The following is a 15591-nucleotide window of genomic DNA, read 5'->3' as shown; positions in this document are numbered from 1 at the left end:
GTACAGAGGGGTCTGGAGGACTGGGCCTCAATCACATTTTTTACATACGTCAGTTTTAGAAACCTCTCACAAGACTGAGACTCCACCGCCACAGTCAGGCACCACAGCTGCTCTGGAAGGTACTGCTAACGGTCGCCAAGTGCGCGTCAGTTGGGAAGTTCCTGGATGTTCTTACGACACCTGTGACGCCCGGATGTTCTTATGACGCATGCCCATTGTGGTGCAGGTACCTACGAGTGCGCATGTGCAGGAAGTAGTACTGAAGGAGGCGCAAAATATGCCTTGACATCAATGCGTAGAGTCCTACAAGTTCAACTAGGCTGTAAGAGAACCTCAATACTGGGGATTTTTTATGGCAGTTTATCTGCCTGATCCAAGACCCCACCCAGGACCACACACTGCAATTTGCTATCGTGTCATTTTTCATTTTTCTTTATTAAGTTTTATTAGCACATTATTGCAGTACATAATGATTAAATTCCTCGTGGGGAGTTGGTACATGTACATAACACATCTTAATTCTTTTTCCATTCCTTTCCCTTCATCCTTTTTCTCCTCCATTCATCTCTTGGTCCCCTTCCCTTTTGCAAAAATCTATCTCTCTGATTTTTATTTTATTTTCCTCTTTATTTATATTTTGGGTTTCTTATACAAGAGAAACCATGTCATATTTAAGCTTGTGTGTCTGATTTATTTCACTTAACATTATGGTCTCAAGGTGCATCTATTTTCCTACAAATTTCATGCCAAGTTTCCTTCAAGATAATCCTTCTATATGACATAGTAATAATACTCCACTTGTGTAAAGACCATATTTTCTATATCCATTCATGCCTTGATGGACATAAAGGCTACTTAGATTTTTGTCTTATGAGTTGTGCTGCCATAATCAGTTTTTCAGTTTGTCTTTAATGACATTCACATTTTGAGGTTGTTTTGTAGTATTTGGGATCCAACCCAGAGCTTCATTAATGCTAGGCCAGTGTTCTACCACTGAGCTAAATCCCCAGGTCTGGCATTGACTTTTTTTAAGAAGACAGGGTGGTTGTTTTGTATAATGTGTCCATCTATTCCGTGTTATCTCCTGATATCTCAAAATCAGGTTATGAATTGGTGATAGAAGTTCATACGTGATAAGGTTTGCATCCCTGTGGCTGTGTTGTCTCAGAAGGCATGTCATAGGATTTGGTGTTGACTAATCATTCGATTGAGGTGGTGTCTTCCAGCTTTCTCCACTATAAAGATACCTTTTCCCTCATTGCAGTTAAGGGCCTTTTTTTTTTTTTTTTTTTGGTTCCTGTTCCCCATGGAATCTCTGTAGGGTCTTTTATTACAGCATGTCAAATATAAATCTCTTTAACTTTACACCTGCCTTGCTCTTATGAAATTCCCTCTACCAGTTGGCAGTCTTACTATGAACCCAGAACCTCCAGCTAGAAACCTCAGGGGTCTTTAATTACTCCTTGTCCTTATGTAGCCAAGAGGTCCTAGAGATTCTCAGAAACATCTCCCAAATCAGACACCTCTTCTACTTTAATAATTCAACAGTCTAAGGGACTGTATTTGGTGAGGATTTAGGCAACATATTCTCTAAGGAAGAGGATGGGATATATACATTTATGCCCAGGGACAGTTGGAACCCTGTAAAAGACACTTTCATCATGCATAGTTGTAGGAACATCCCAGCTTCTTTTGGGAAAATACCTCCACCTTCAACCCAAGACCTCCAATCTGTACTTTCAGGAGTGGATTCTTTCGGATTTAACCAAATAAGAACAGTCATTTCCATGGTTATACAGGTTGGTTATGAATAAATCATTTACAAAAGGCCAATCAGAACAAATGTGAAGAATGTTATTTGAAATGATGGAAATGCATATCTTCTCATCTGGGGAAATCATCTGAGAGCTGCTACGGCCCAAGGGAAGCCTGGAATAGATAAGAGAAGGTATGCCTAAGAACCAAGAAGTGGAGCCAGGTCTGAGGAAGAAGAACAAGACAGTGAATGCTGGAAGTTTTTTAATCCTTCCTGAAGTCAGATGTCAGAATTGAACAAACAAACCAGCTTTTTGTTACTTAAGGCTTTCAAATTTATTTCTTACTTTTAGCCTGAAATATGGTTAAGTGATATGGGTCACAAATTCGGCCATAAGAGAAGAATAAATTATGGGAGACACTATTTTAAAAATCACTTTAAAATTTATTCCAGTTGAAAAGGATGCATATGCTGCTGTTGGGATGGGAGAGCCCAATGCCTGTTGTGCCTATGAGGAAGAAAAGGAGCAAGGTAAAGTGGACTTACTAAGGCTGAAGAACCTCTGCTAGGATACTTGCTATGGCTGAAGAGAAAGGCTGAGGCAACAGATGGACATGGGTATGAATGGCCAAAGAATTTTGCCATGGAGACAACCAGGCCCTGAGCAGACAGCAAGCAATATTGTCAGTGTCTTGAGATCAGCAAAGCAGCAGAGGTCTTGGGGCAGGACTGCAGCTCACAGACTAAGACAGCCCTACACACAAGTGAGGTTACAATGGACCGCACTTGCTAGCTGTGGAAGAAATCCCACGAGGACAGGACATGACTGGGTGCTGTGTGGTGGCTGAGCAGCAGGGGAGTCAGGCCCTCCCAGAGACCGATCAAGCCTTTCTAGAGCTCGTGGAAGGATCAGGACTCCACGGGTCTTGCCAGGTCAGGAGCTCTATTGTGGCTGAGGTGGGCCCACACCCTCAGGCTGAGGTAGGCACAGGTCTGGCTGGGAAGCTGCCAGGGCCTTGTTGAGAGTGTCGGACACAGGCAGACCCACTCCTGAACCCACACACCATACTGTTTTTGACCACACACCTGGGGCAGGGGCCTAGACCCGTCCAGGACTCACTGGGGGCTGCCCCACCGCATCTCCAGAACCTCCCCAAGAGCCAAGGTTGGACCTGCCCCCGAGAGCTGTCACTCACGTGCCATGCAGGTGTCAAGGGCAGGACCTCGAGGGGAGTGACCTGGTCACCAAGACACGACACTGGATACACACAAGTTAACTGAGGAGAGGTTTATCTCGGCTCACACTTGGTAGAGGTTTCAGTCCCTAGTCAGCAGCTCAAAGGCAGCGCAGCATGGCAGAGGGGCCTGGCAGACAGAAAGCAGAGTCCAGGGAGCAGAGGCAGTGAGATGAAGGCTTCCAGGCCCTGAACCAGGTGATTTCTCTCAGCCCAGATCCCACCTCCTGACAACCCAGGTGTACCACACCCATGAGGCAATCACCTCCCAGAGGCAGCTTGTGAGTGCGTGAGGCTCTGTGGACAGGTAGCTCTAAACTGTCCCCAAGGGAGAGGGATGGGAGGGCGACCTTGGGGGCAGGAGGAGGGGCGCGCATCCCTGCAGGTCAGCTTCCCAAGCTGGAGCTCTCTCCTCCTGGGACCAGAGCAGGCGGGGCATGCAGGGACACTGAGCAGCCACCGGAGGGCAGCAGAGCCCTGTGCTGAGATCACGAGCTGAGGGTGCCAGGGGTCCCAGCTCTGCCAGTATTGTATGAGAATGCGTAGCATAAAGAGAATATGTTCGTATATTCGTGCTTATTTCTACCACCTTATTCTCTCTTCCTCTCTCTCTTGCGTCCTCTAAGTAGGCTTGAAGCTTTTCGTTATTTCTTCAGAAGTAATTCACCTCACTGTTTCTTTTTCAGAGAGAGAGAGAGAGAAAGAGAGTGTGTAGGTCTTGCTCAGTGTCCGAGATCTGAGATTGCTGGGAAGCACCACCATGCCTGACTTTTCCTTTTCTCTTGCAGTAAGGAGTGATGTATCTGGTTTCTGGTTTTTCCCTAGTGACCGTAGAAATCACACCCTGAACTTTTGCTTGTTAAATTTAGGTCTTTAAATTTCTTGATTAACTTTTGTTTGGAAGAGGTTTAGCTTCCAGGAAAAGTGAGAGAATGGCGGGCTGGCACAGCTCAGAGTGAGGGCGGGGACCTAGGCTCCCCAGAGGGCAGAGCATCTCCAACAAGCACTCCTTACTCCTCTGCATAGGAGGACCCTGCCCTTTCCCGGTTATCTGATGGTTTGTTCCTGGGGCCACAGTGACGCCCCCCTGGGATCCTTGCCCTGAGGGCTCCGCTGGGTTCCTCAGCTGAGCTCCGCATTGGCACAGGCGGGTCTCAAGTGAGCTGTTCACCCCCCTGGTGCTCTGCCTTCCTGTGGCCCGGGGCCTTCCACGTCCTGTGACAGGCGCTTCCTTCCTTGTCCCTAAGGCCTCTCAGGGACCTGAGCTGACAGGGAGAGTGAATTCTGGGCGTGCTGGTCCCGGCTTCCTCCCTTCCTGTTCGCCCATGCTCTGAGCCGCTCTTCTGGCTTCCACACGGTCCTCTGCGTGACAGTGTCCCCACTGTCCTGGTCTGGGAGGAGGCCTGTAGAGGGGGCCTCCTCTGCTGGGCTTCTGCACCCCGGAAGCTCCTCACTCCCCTGGGTGCTGAAGGGCAGAGCACGCAGCGAGCCCGCACGGCCAGCAGGGGGCGCCCGAGCCCGCGTGGTGACCGTGGTCCCTGAGGTGCTGGGTCCGAGGCTGTGCCGGTGGTTCCAGCCAGCCTGGCCCGGCCCCAGGAAGCACAGGGTCCCGCCTGCAGAGGAGACCCTTTCCGCCTCGCGGCCACGCGAGTGTGAACACTGGCAAGCCCAGAGCTGGGGCTAGTTTAGTGCATGGTGATAGGTATGGGCCTAGTTTGAATCTTTGGCAGGTTGAAATCCAGTTGTTCCAGCACCATTTATTAAATAGGCTATCTTTCAGGGAGGAGGATTTTAGTGAAACTCAAAGAAGCTTAGATCACATGACAGCACCCACCATACCACATGACCTATGAGTCGAGGTCAGAGTCCCCATGACAAGGAGGCACTAGGAATCATGGAACATCTTAGAAAAGAGCCTACAGTCCCAAGAGCTGACGGAGGAAAAGAGGCAGATTGTAGATGTCCAGAGGAAATTGCCAGCACCCTCTTACCACTTAGCTTGGCCACCCGGATCCAGTGCTCCACCACCCTGGCCCTGTCTCCAGCCCTCGTGCTGGGACCCCCAAAGCAGGAGGTGATCGTGCAGTTGGCCACGTGATTAAAATGTGTGATAGTGGCCCGAACGGTGGGCGTCAGAGGTTCTTTGCCCTTTTTGTTTCTCCGGGTCCAGATGGAGCCCAGGCAGACCCAGGGCACCACATTCTTGAACAGCTCCTGTGGAGGAAGACAGCATCCCATGGGCAGAACCCACCCCAGACAGTCGATGGCTTCAGCCATCCACAGGCAGGTGGCCATGGCCTGAGCTGGAGATCAGGAAGCTGCAGATATGGACAGAGACTACTGCAAATAGCTGGTTTTCCTCCACTGCCCACTAGTGATGTCCAACTTATGACCTAGGACCTAGCACTGATGTGAAAATCAGTGGCATTGTCCCCGTGCCCATCCTCCCAAACCTCCAGCACGAGCCTACATCTGAGTCCCGCTCATTCTGAGGTATTGTCTTCTTTCCAACCTCACCTGCCCTCTGCTCCTTTGCCCAGGTCAGTGGCACATTTCCTGGGACAGCTAGGACTGGGGGCTCTGTGTGGGTGTCTGCTGTAGAACCCATGAATCTCAAATGCCTACAAAGTGATAAGGCTGGCCAGGTCTCCTGGGATGATGGCAAGGTGACACATGCTCCTGCCTGCACCTCAGTGCACACCCTCCTCGGCCAGTTGGTCTGACTCCCCGCCCTGTTTCCCAATTGTTCAATCTCAGTTGACATCACAGTCACTGTGTGAAGCGGGCATGTGAGTGCCCTGTCTCTACTGTCAACCTCCACCCAAGGACAGGAGTGGCTTGGGGCTGAGAGACAAGTATAGGGGATGCAGTTGGTAGAGGAAGGAACTTTGATCTGGTAAACTGGGAATGTCAGGCCTGAGGAGATCAGTGCGAGAAGGATGGGTGTCCCCCGCCCCACCCCACCCCACAGAGCTCAGCTGCTCACCACACCCATCAAGGCAGCAGCTTGGGAGAGAAGGCTAAGAGCACCTTCTGCAAGGACCTGTCCTCGTCAGTGGCAGCAGAGAGGCAGGAGTGCTGTGGAGCTGGCTTCTGCTTCTCTCCTGTCTCCAGAGGAGGCTCTTTCTCTGGTGCTGGCTCTGGCTGCAGAGCAGGCCCATGGTGTTCTGGACATGGAGCCAGAGCTAGGAGGAGGAAAGCTCAGCAGTGTTAGTCACTTGCCAGTTCCCTGTGGAGCATAGAAAAGACATCCTGGCCATTTGGGGGATTCCAATGCCCAACCAAAAGCCATGAAAGCCTTCCCGACTGCTGTGGCCCTCACCATCTGTTTCGGCCTTGTGGGGCTCTAGATATTCCACCTGAGCAAGGGGAAGGCACAAGGAAGGCTCCATGTCTGCTCCAGGTAAGTTCACTTGCAAGCCGGCCCTTCTGATCTTGATTTGGGGACTGTCCAGTGGATGGTGCCATTTGGACCAGGTTTCCAAAATGGGAGAGGTGGCACTGGGGAGAGACAAGTGAGCAGCAGAGTCAGAGGCCCGGGCTTTTCTTCCACCCTGCCTCTCTGAGACAGCATCGTGTCTTGTGTGGTCCTCTGTCCCTCGGTGTAGAGGAAAGCTGACCCCACCCCAAGCCCTCTGTGACTGTCCTAGCCTTGGCTGATTTTGTCCCACTAGGCTAATGCTAACACGGGTTTCCACTTCACACTGATGATCCTTTCTGAGCAAGGCAGGCACAAAACTCCATGCACCTGAGTGCTCGGGGCTGGGCTCCAAGCAAAGTAGTCCAAAACAATCCATACCCTAGCAGGCTGAAATGTTTGCTGTACCTCCAGCCATGAAGTGGGGGCTGCGGGGGTGGGGGGGCGGCAGGACAGAGCTCTGACACCTCACAGCCTGCCCCTGTCCAAGCAGGCCCCTTACATACCCTGAGCGTGAGGGGAAGCACTGCCCATGAGAAGTCACAGCTGGCGCTGACGCCCAGGATGGGCACTGGGCTGCCTCTCTCACATGTGGGTTCCTCCTGAACATTAGCTGGACATGTCTGCAGCTGGAGCCGAGCCAAGGTTGGAAAAGGCTCGGATTGTGGTCCTTTCTGTGGCTAGACCTTCGGAAAGCAGGAAAATGGCAACAGCTCATCCTCCCCTCTTCTCTGTCTCCCTCCAAGGGGTCAGGACAGGAGACAGATTCAGAAGGGCACCCAGTTTCGTTGGGTTCTAATACCAAGGAAGTGAGGTCGCATCCTCAAAGTTTCACTACAGTTAGGGTGAGGAAGTGGCTTAGGACCAAGGGGCAAGGTGCAGTTTGGGTTGCAGTTTTTGTTGGGATTTGGTTGAGGTTTAGGAATACATTTAGGGTTCTATTATGGCTGAGGGTGGGAGATTCAGTGTTAGAAAGTAGGCCTGCAGTTTACATTGTTGTTTATTTTTATTGTGCAGTTCACAATCATTTGAGGAGTGGCTACATGTACATAACAGAGCTTGAAGGGCCAGGGATTTAGCTCAGTGGCACCATGCCTGCCTCACCAGCACAAGGTCCTGAGTTCAATCCCTGGTACCAAAGGAAAGAAAAACCAAAAATACCAAAACAACAACAACTCATCGTACAGCTTATATATATTATGAGTTTTAGATTTATATACAATTAAGATGGCCACCCAGTTCTTCCATTTTCTGTTATTAATGTCATCCATTAGTCTAGTACATCCTGTACAAGGAGTGAGCAAATATTGATGTATAATTACTAAAATCCACCTTCACCACTTGCTCTCCACAACAATCTGCAGTCCCGTCCGGGCTGCCACATTGCATTTCATTGTTGCATCCCTCAGACGCCCCTTGACTGATGTTTTCACAATTTTTCCTTTTTTCATTTTGTATGAGCTGACAGTTTTGAGGATGACTGAGCTGATATCTTATAGAATGTCCCTAAATTTAAGTTTTCCTGATGTTTCCTTCCTGATTAGATGAGGGTTACATGTTTGGGTGTGTGGCTTTCTGCAGGTGTTCCATGTTTCTGACTGAACCCTCATCCTGGGTTCTCCAGTGCACCTTTGGCTTAACTCTCACAGCTGCATGCACTGCCCTCTCAGGGACACCCGACCTGGCCTGCCAGGCCTTCTTTTGAAATTTGGGTGGAAGCCTTCCTGACTCAACTCTTGGGTTCTGCATACCTGTGAAAACAGCACCCTGTAGATGACACAAAGTTCTACCACTGGCTCCAAGCAGTCCTTAGGCCTTTGTGCATCATGGCTGCAGAAGCATCCATGGGCCTGGATGGCTGAGCACTGTGAACTGAATGAATCCCAGGGAACCCACCAAGGTGGCCCTTCTCAAGCAGGGTGCCCTGGGGCTCTCCTCTCAAAACAAAGTCTTTCCCTTTTGCAACTGTGAGCCTTGGAAAGGTTGGGCCTTGTGGGTTCCTTATATGTCTTCAAGGCATCTTTTCCATTGTCCTATTGTAAAGTACTTGGATTCTTTTTAATGCTACTCTTTAATCCACCAGGCTGTCCATTGCTCCATCTTTACATGCCTTTCTTTTGGGGGGAAACTGAAAAGTTTTAAAATGGGCTTTTGCTCCTCATTTTCAGCACAAACCTGGCTCAAAGTAGCAAGCAGCATCCATGCTACAGTCTGATATTTAGGCTACCTTGATATTTTCTCCATCAGACAAATGATTCTTCCACCCTTAGTATCAGTCTCACACAAATCTCAGGACATGAACACAATACAGTCATATTTTCTGCTGGAGCACAACACACATGGCCTGATTCCAACTGCCACTGGCATCCTTCTTCTCAACTGAAACCTCCTAAGTCCGGCCTTTCTCATCTGCAATCTATCTGCACTCTGGTCTTCTGTGCTCGGACCAGAATCTTTCATCAAGCTCAGGTTAGACCATTCTAGGGCTGCTTCTCCAGCTGGCATCTCCAAACCTTTCCAAACTGCTGTGGACCACTTCCACAGGCCTCTGAACCACCTGGTGAGGTACAGTCACTGTGGTGACCAGACTTCTTGTACCAACATCTGTATCACCCACTTTCTTGTCCCTGAACACAATACTCAGCACTACACATTAAGGGAAGAGAGGTTTGTTTCAGCTCACATTTCAGTTCATAGTTAGCTAGTTCCAGGATGGCAGGATGGCATGTCAGAGGTGCACATTGATAGAAATGCTGCTTGCCTGGTGGAGGCCAGGAGGCATGTGGTAAAGTGTGGGCCAGGGAGCAAGATACACCCTCCCAGGTCACAACTGCACTGACCCACCTCTTCCAACCAGGCCCACATCCTGACACCAAGCCTGGCGTAGCACCCCCATCACCCAGTCACCCTCTGGAAGCCCTCACCTCTGGGTGCAAGGGGCTTCAGGGTGACATCCAGATAGAATCCACAACCTGTAGTTTCCATAAAAGGATGCAATTTCTGATAAGTGATCTAGAAGTGTTATAAGAAATCTATGAAATATTTAGAGCATAAAACCTTACAATTTATTGAAGACAATTTTCTTTTCAGTAATGCACCTCATGATGGACAGAATGGGAGTTACTACTGATGATGAGTCTTTATTTTAATGTTTTGCTCCAATACTCTGTTTTGTTTACAATATTAGTTTGGTCCTTGAAGTATTTATAACTGTGGTGTGAGTGCACAGATGGGTTTCTGAACTGTGTTTCTTTCCTCATTTCTCTTTTGGTCACTTGTACCTGCATCAGCAGTAGATACAAATTTCACAGAAGCATTGAATAGTGATAATCAAGAATAGTGTGGCTATCAGGGCTATTTCAGCTTAGGTGATCTTAGACTGAATCAGGTGTGGATGTCAAGGATGTGTATAAGTGACATGTGTTTCACACCTAAATGTTTGAATTAGAAATGCAACAAAGAATGGAAGCTGGGACTGTATTGGGTGAGGATTTAGGCAACGTAATGTCTGAGAAAGAGGATGGGATGTGTACGTTTATGCCCAGGGACAGTTGGAACCCTGTACCAGACACTTTGTGTCACAGTTGTAGGAACATCGCAGCTTATTTTGGGAGAACATCTCCACCTTCAACCCAAGACCTGCACTGTGTACATTTGGGAGGGGATTTTGTTTGGATTAAACCCAATCAGGATAGTCATTTAGGGTCAGCCTGGGATGCAGCACCTCAGGGACCACGGTCCCCATGCGGGCTCGGGCGCCCTCTGCTGGCCACACAGGCTCGCTGTGTGCTCTCCCCATGAACACCCAGGGGAGCGCAGAGGTTCATGGGTGCAGAAGCCCAGCAGAGGCGGCCCCCCTACAGGCCTCCTCCCAGACCAGGATAGCGGGGACACTGCCACGCAGAGGACCGCATGGAGGCCAGGAGAGCAGCTCAGAGCGCGGGCGACAAGGAAGGGAGGAAGAGAGGATCAATTTCCAACAAAGCTACCAACAGCTGCCATGTGCTAGATACCATGATGTTCTACAGCAGGATGTCGAGCAAGTTCAGTACATGATGTGATGTTCGCACACATGACCGTGCTAAACATGTGAGCATATGCACACTCTTAGAATTTGAGGATATTGATCTATCATTATCCTTTAGCTAGCAGGAACCTGAACTAAGTTTAACTAAGTTTTTAAAACTCAAGCTGAACCTTGCAGGGTTTTCCACTTTTATCCTTGAAACAATATTTTCTCCCAGACTACATATAGATTTGCATTTTAGAAAAATCAGTACCCGGAATTTTCCTGGAGCATGGTGAACCTTTGGGTTATACCTACATGTGCTTATCTGTGTGTAGAGCTTCCTTCATATTTTGACTCGTCTTTTTCTCTTCTCAGGAGCATTGCTATATTCCTAAGCCCAGTTCTATATTTCCAGTTTTCTGTGTCTTCCTCATCCCCATCACATTCTCATGACTGTTCTGTTTCTTTACACTGTACATATTTCCTAATCTTGATTTCCAAACATGTGCCCTTTATGGACTCCAATATGAATTTCTACTCTGCCTTTACTGTTTTGGTGTTATTTATCCTTATATACATTTAAACATATCCTATCTTTATGCTCATTAATATAAGTCAATTTTGGTTATAAGAAATCCACTTCATGACAACTTTCTTTTAATACCTGTACTTTGGCTAATGAGGCAGATCTTCAGATTTTTGTTTGCTTCTTGATGTATCATTTAAACTTGATAGCGCTCACCCTTTTTAGATATACAGTCTTGTGAATTTTGACACATGTATGCAGCCCTTAAACACCATCACAATACATATATTACACATTTCAATTAGTCCTTACTAGATCCTGACCCTTTACTCTTAGCTCTAGTGACCACGTATCTGATTTGTCTTTATCATTTTATAGTTTCTTCCAGAATACAATATAAGATGCTACTTTTGAGTCTGAGTTTCTCATAGAGCACAATGCCATCAAGAGTTATAATTTTGTTGCATATGTCAATAGTTTGCTTCTTTTCTGCAGGGATGTTCAGAGTGAAAAACATCAATGAAGAGTACAAAGGAAACCAGCAGATAGCAAAGACGGGTGGGTAATGCTCAAGTTTCATGAGATGTATTTCAAGGGAGCTTGGTTTCTGATGGAGAACAGAGAAGAAAGGGGTTTAATGACACAAAATTAGCAGCCAAGGGATTGTGGAGAAAGCACTACTCTTACATTAGGATTCCACAGAACAGGAAGTGAAGAAAACACTGCTGGAGACAGCCCCCAATTCAGAGCAGTATGAAAGGGCTTGAAAGGAGGGTCAGCACTGCATGGTTAACATATTTACAGCAGGATCATAATTTAGAAGTCTTGCAGCCAGGGGGCTTAAACCATCGATGGCACATGTATGACTGTCCCATCAGGTGGGTTTTTTATTAATTTCACTGGTAAAAATATCAATGAAAGTGATTAGATCTGTTTGTATCACCAGTGGTACAAGCTGCCTAATGGGACAGTCGTGCATGTACCACTGGTGGTTCAAGCTGACGGTAACATGCTAAACTCCAAGGTTAACAGCTGGCAGTCCTGGAGGACTCCTAGAGGAGTTTGCTTCTTTTTGTCTTTAGTAGTATTCTTTTTGTGAATATATCACAATTTGCTCATCTATTCATCACCTGGTGGACATTTTGGGTCTTTCTAGTTTTTAGGGATTTTGACTAAAGCAATTACAAACATTCAGGTACACATTCATGTATTTATTTCTCCTAGGTAAAAAGAACTAGGTAGCATTTCTAGGTTGTGTCACAAGTGCAGATTTGATTTTATAAGAAGCTACCAAACTGTTTTAAAGTGGCTGGATCATTTTGCTTTCACAGCTTCAATATTCCTGCTGCTCTGCACGCTTGTCAGTGCTTGGTACTTTCAGTTTATTTATTATTACTATTATTATTATTATTTCTTTTTCATTTGGGTTTTTGAGGCAGGGCTTCCCTTTGTAGTTTAGGCTGGGCCTGAACTATGTAGCCCAGGCTGGCCTCGAAATCCCAGCGATCCTCCTGCCTCAGCCTACCGAGTGCTGGGATTACAGATGTGCACCACCACGCCCAGCTTCAGTTTATTTTTAATTATTATCCATTCTAATGTGTGTTGCAGTGGTTTTATTTTGCAGTGCTAGGATTGAGCTAGGGGCTTTATGCATGGTAGCTTTCAATGTGGTTTTAACTTACATTTACCAAAGGACTCCTGATGCATGGAGGTTGGTACCATGCATCTTTCCATGTGCTTCATGTGCTTGCTTGCTGTTCATCTTTTTATTTATTTATTTATTTTTGTGGTACTTGGGATCGAATTCAGGACCTTGCAATTGCAAAGCAGGCATGGTGCCAGGGAGCTAAATCCCCAGCCCTGTTCATCTCTTTTTTATGAGGTATCTTTTCAAATACTTTTAGTATAGATTTATTGAGCTGTCTTATTAAATTTTGAACATTTTTTATGTAAATTAACATATCAGAAAAATATTTGCAAATATTTTCTCTTGATCTAAGGATTGTCTTTTCATTTCTTAGTACTGGCTTTCTCCAAAGTATAAATTACAAACTTTGATGATGGTATATTCATGATAAATTGCTTTTTTATTTTTAAATGTATTACTTTCTATTTATTAAGTCTTTATTAAGTCATTTTCTTTTTTTATTATACATCATGCTTTTAATACAAACTTTTAAAAATCTGGAACAATATGAACTTTACAGATTTGATCAATCTTTTTGTTTTGTTTTTAAACCAAATCTCTAAACACACCAATGTTCCATTCCGAAATATTGCACAACATTCTGAATACAAAATGCTTGATTGTATTCCTCCTTCATTAAAGAAAAAAAGGTTATTACCCTGCTCCCCTGGCCCCTCTCCACACTTGCCTCAATGTCCCCTTCCTGTTCCTAGGGAAAAAACTAGAGAATCTAGAGTCACCGCATTGAGGAAAAGACACCATTCTGGACTGACAGTGTACAATCTTTACAAGACTATTCACCTTCAACTTGTTCCTGGGAAAGAGGGATAGACAGGATTGGGAAAGGGGAGAAAAGGGTTTTAGTCTCCTTTTTTTATTTTAAAGTTTGTTGTTTCCTGAAAATATACTGGTTTCTTTCCTCTTTTTAAGAAAAAATCTTGAAAATAAAAAAATTACATTTCTTACATTAGAAATATACATATATTATATATGCCTCTTACATTTTACAAATGTGGCAAATTATTCAATACAAACAGACACCAAAAATGTAAAAAATTTAAAAAAGTTTTCCTATGAAACCAGGTAAATTAGTGCAGGTTTTTGTTTTCTTAAAAAAATAAAATTGAAGCAAAAAATGCCTAGATTTGAGACGAGACTGAGCTGGGCCCAAACCCCAGGCTGGAGTCATGCTCCTGAACACACATTTTTCTTCAGATTTCCAAAGACACCATGGGGCTGGGTCTCCCTGTCCCTGGTGTGCTGGGAAGCACTGGGGAGCAAGGCAGCCTGCGTGTGGGTGGTTCCTGTGTGCATGATGCAGCTGGAAGGGGGCATGGCAGATCCAACCTTTCCCAGAGAAAGAGGTCTGCCTGGGCTGTCACCTGTGCAGGAGCTGAGGAGGAGGGCGAGGGAGGCCCAGGCTGGGCGGACTGGTGCAGGGGACAGATGGCGCTGGGCTGAGAAGCCCAGGCCTTGCCCTGCCAGGGGAGGTGGCACCGGTGCCCATTAAGTCTTTTTCTTAAACTCCACTTTATCAGCTATCAATATAGCCAATACACCATTTCAAAGTACGGCATTTATGATATATTTTTTCTCTTTGGGGGCTTCTCTTTCTACATTTCTATTTCTATTTTTTTCTATTTCCCTTTGCACTCAAAGTTCATCTCTTTTAAAAAGAATTGGACTTTGCACTGCTCTATTATCCAGTCTGATAATCTCCTTAACTGAATGCTACATCTTTTAAATTCAGTCAAATTACCCATATGGTTAGTTTTCAGTTTACCATTTTCTTATGTGTTGTTTCTTTGTCACATTTGTTCTTTTTCTCCTTTTCCTCCATTTCTCCCTTATGCTGAACTGCTATTACATCACTTTGGGTATAAGAACTTTATCTTTTCGAATTTTTGTGTTATTGATGTCATCAATTTTCCTTCCATGTGTATTTTAATAAAAACTTCTGTTATTATTTTTACTTTAAGCTACAGACAAATATATATATATATATATATATATATATTTTTTTTTTTTTTTGTACCGGAGATCAAACTCGGGACCTTGCCCTTGCAAGGCAGGCAGTGGAATCATCAGGCTAAATCCCCAGCTCAGACAAATATATTCTGTAATAGGGAAGTTAGTAGTAGACTCCTGCACCCCAGGAAAGTCATCCTCCCTACAAGCTGCCTTCCACACCAGGACAACACATTTATTTTCAAAACTCACTTATTGATTGCAAAGTGCCAACACTGCAATTAAACCTGAGTACTGAGGTGTTAGTTTAGAGAAAATCAACACTTATGTGATCCTCAGCTGCCAGGGTGACTTGGCTCATGTGGCAAAGGAGAGGGTTCAGGGAGCCCACGGGAATGTGCACCACAGGTTCGCCACACATGGTCTGGAGGAACTCGTACAACTCACGATGCTGAAGGGAGTGGCATGGCCTGCTTGCTAATGTGGCGTAAGAGTATTCAAGCTACATTTCACCTCAACAGAAAATTTAAATATATATCCATACACATATGGCCCAGCATTCTCTAGCTATGTTCACTCACGGTCCCCTCCACCATAAGACTTCCACTGGAGCCTAGAGACCTCACTACAGAGCATCAGAGCATCATTCTGCAACTCAGGCCAAACTTGCTCAATGTTTGAGAAGTAGCTTGTGCCTTTTACAAGAGCCCAAACCCCTGTTTAGGATCAGTATCTGAGATTGCCACTGAGCCATTTCTGGAAATATGTATCTCCCTCACCCTACTCACTTACCCTCCAGTATGGGGCACACTGTCCATCAGGGAAAGGCCCAAGGCTTGAACAGTTAGCTCATCTGGCACTGTTATTCCCTCATGAAGATGCCAGTTGAACATAAGTGCCAGGTCTGTTTCTGGATGGTGGCTCAGTACACTTCTCAAAGCTTCTCCTACTGATGTGTTCTAAGCCATATTCACTTGCAAGGTTTTTGGCAA

General features: G+C 46.0%; 1 protein-coding gene and 2 long non-coding RNA genes across 11 annotated transcripts in view; 1 reads left to right on the top strand and 2 right to left on the bottom strand.

The window, feature by feature from the left end:
- The window catches only part of LOC147823218 (uncharacterized), a 27887-nt gene extending 22067 nt beyond the window's left edge, over positions 1 to 5820 (bottom strand). Inside the window, exon 1 of the long non-coding RNA XR_015444307.1 lies at positions 49 to 5820. This is a non-coding gene — a long non-coding RNA (uncharacterized LOC147823218). The remainder of the gene's footprint in view (positions 1 to 48) is intronic.
- Positions 5812 to 13477, top strand: LOC147823217 (uncharacterized). Its single transcript, XR_015444308.1, has 3 exons — positions 5812 to 6394; positions 11440 to 11502; positions 13345 to 13477. It is a non-coding gene; the product is annotated as an uncharacterized LOC147823217 (long non-coding RNA).
- Pycr2 (pyrroline-5-carboxylate reductase 2) overlaps positions 12341 to 15591 on the bottom strand; it is a 29160-nt gene continuing 25909 nt past the window's right edge. For all 9 annotated transcript variants that reach the window (XR_015444299.1, XR_015444298.1, XR_015444300.1 and 6 more), the window contains one exon: positions 12341 to 15591. The gene's annotated coding sequence lies outside the window, so the exon portion shown is untranslated.

Source organism: Heterocephalus glaber, unplaced genomic scaffold (genome assembly GCF_053883595.1).
Source record: "Heterocephalus glaber isolate CG9 unplaced genomic scaffold, H.glaber_assembly_v1.0 deba00001600, whole genome shotgun sequence".
In the NCBI taxonomy this organism is placed as follows: domain Eukaryota; kingdom Metazoa; phylum Chordata; class Mammalia; order Rodentia; family Bathyergidae; genus Heterocephalus; species Heterocephalus glaber.
Note: the sequence above shows the minus strand (reverse complement) of the source record. Positions and strands in the feature narration are given on the sequence as shown.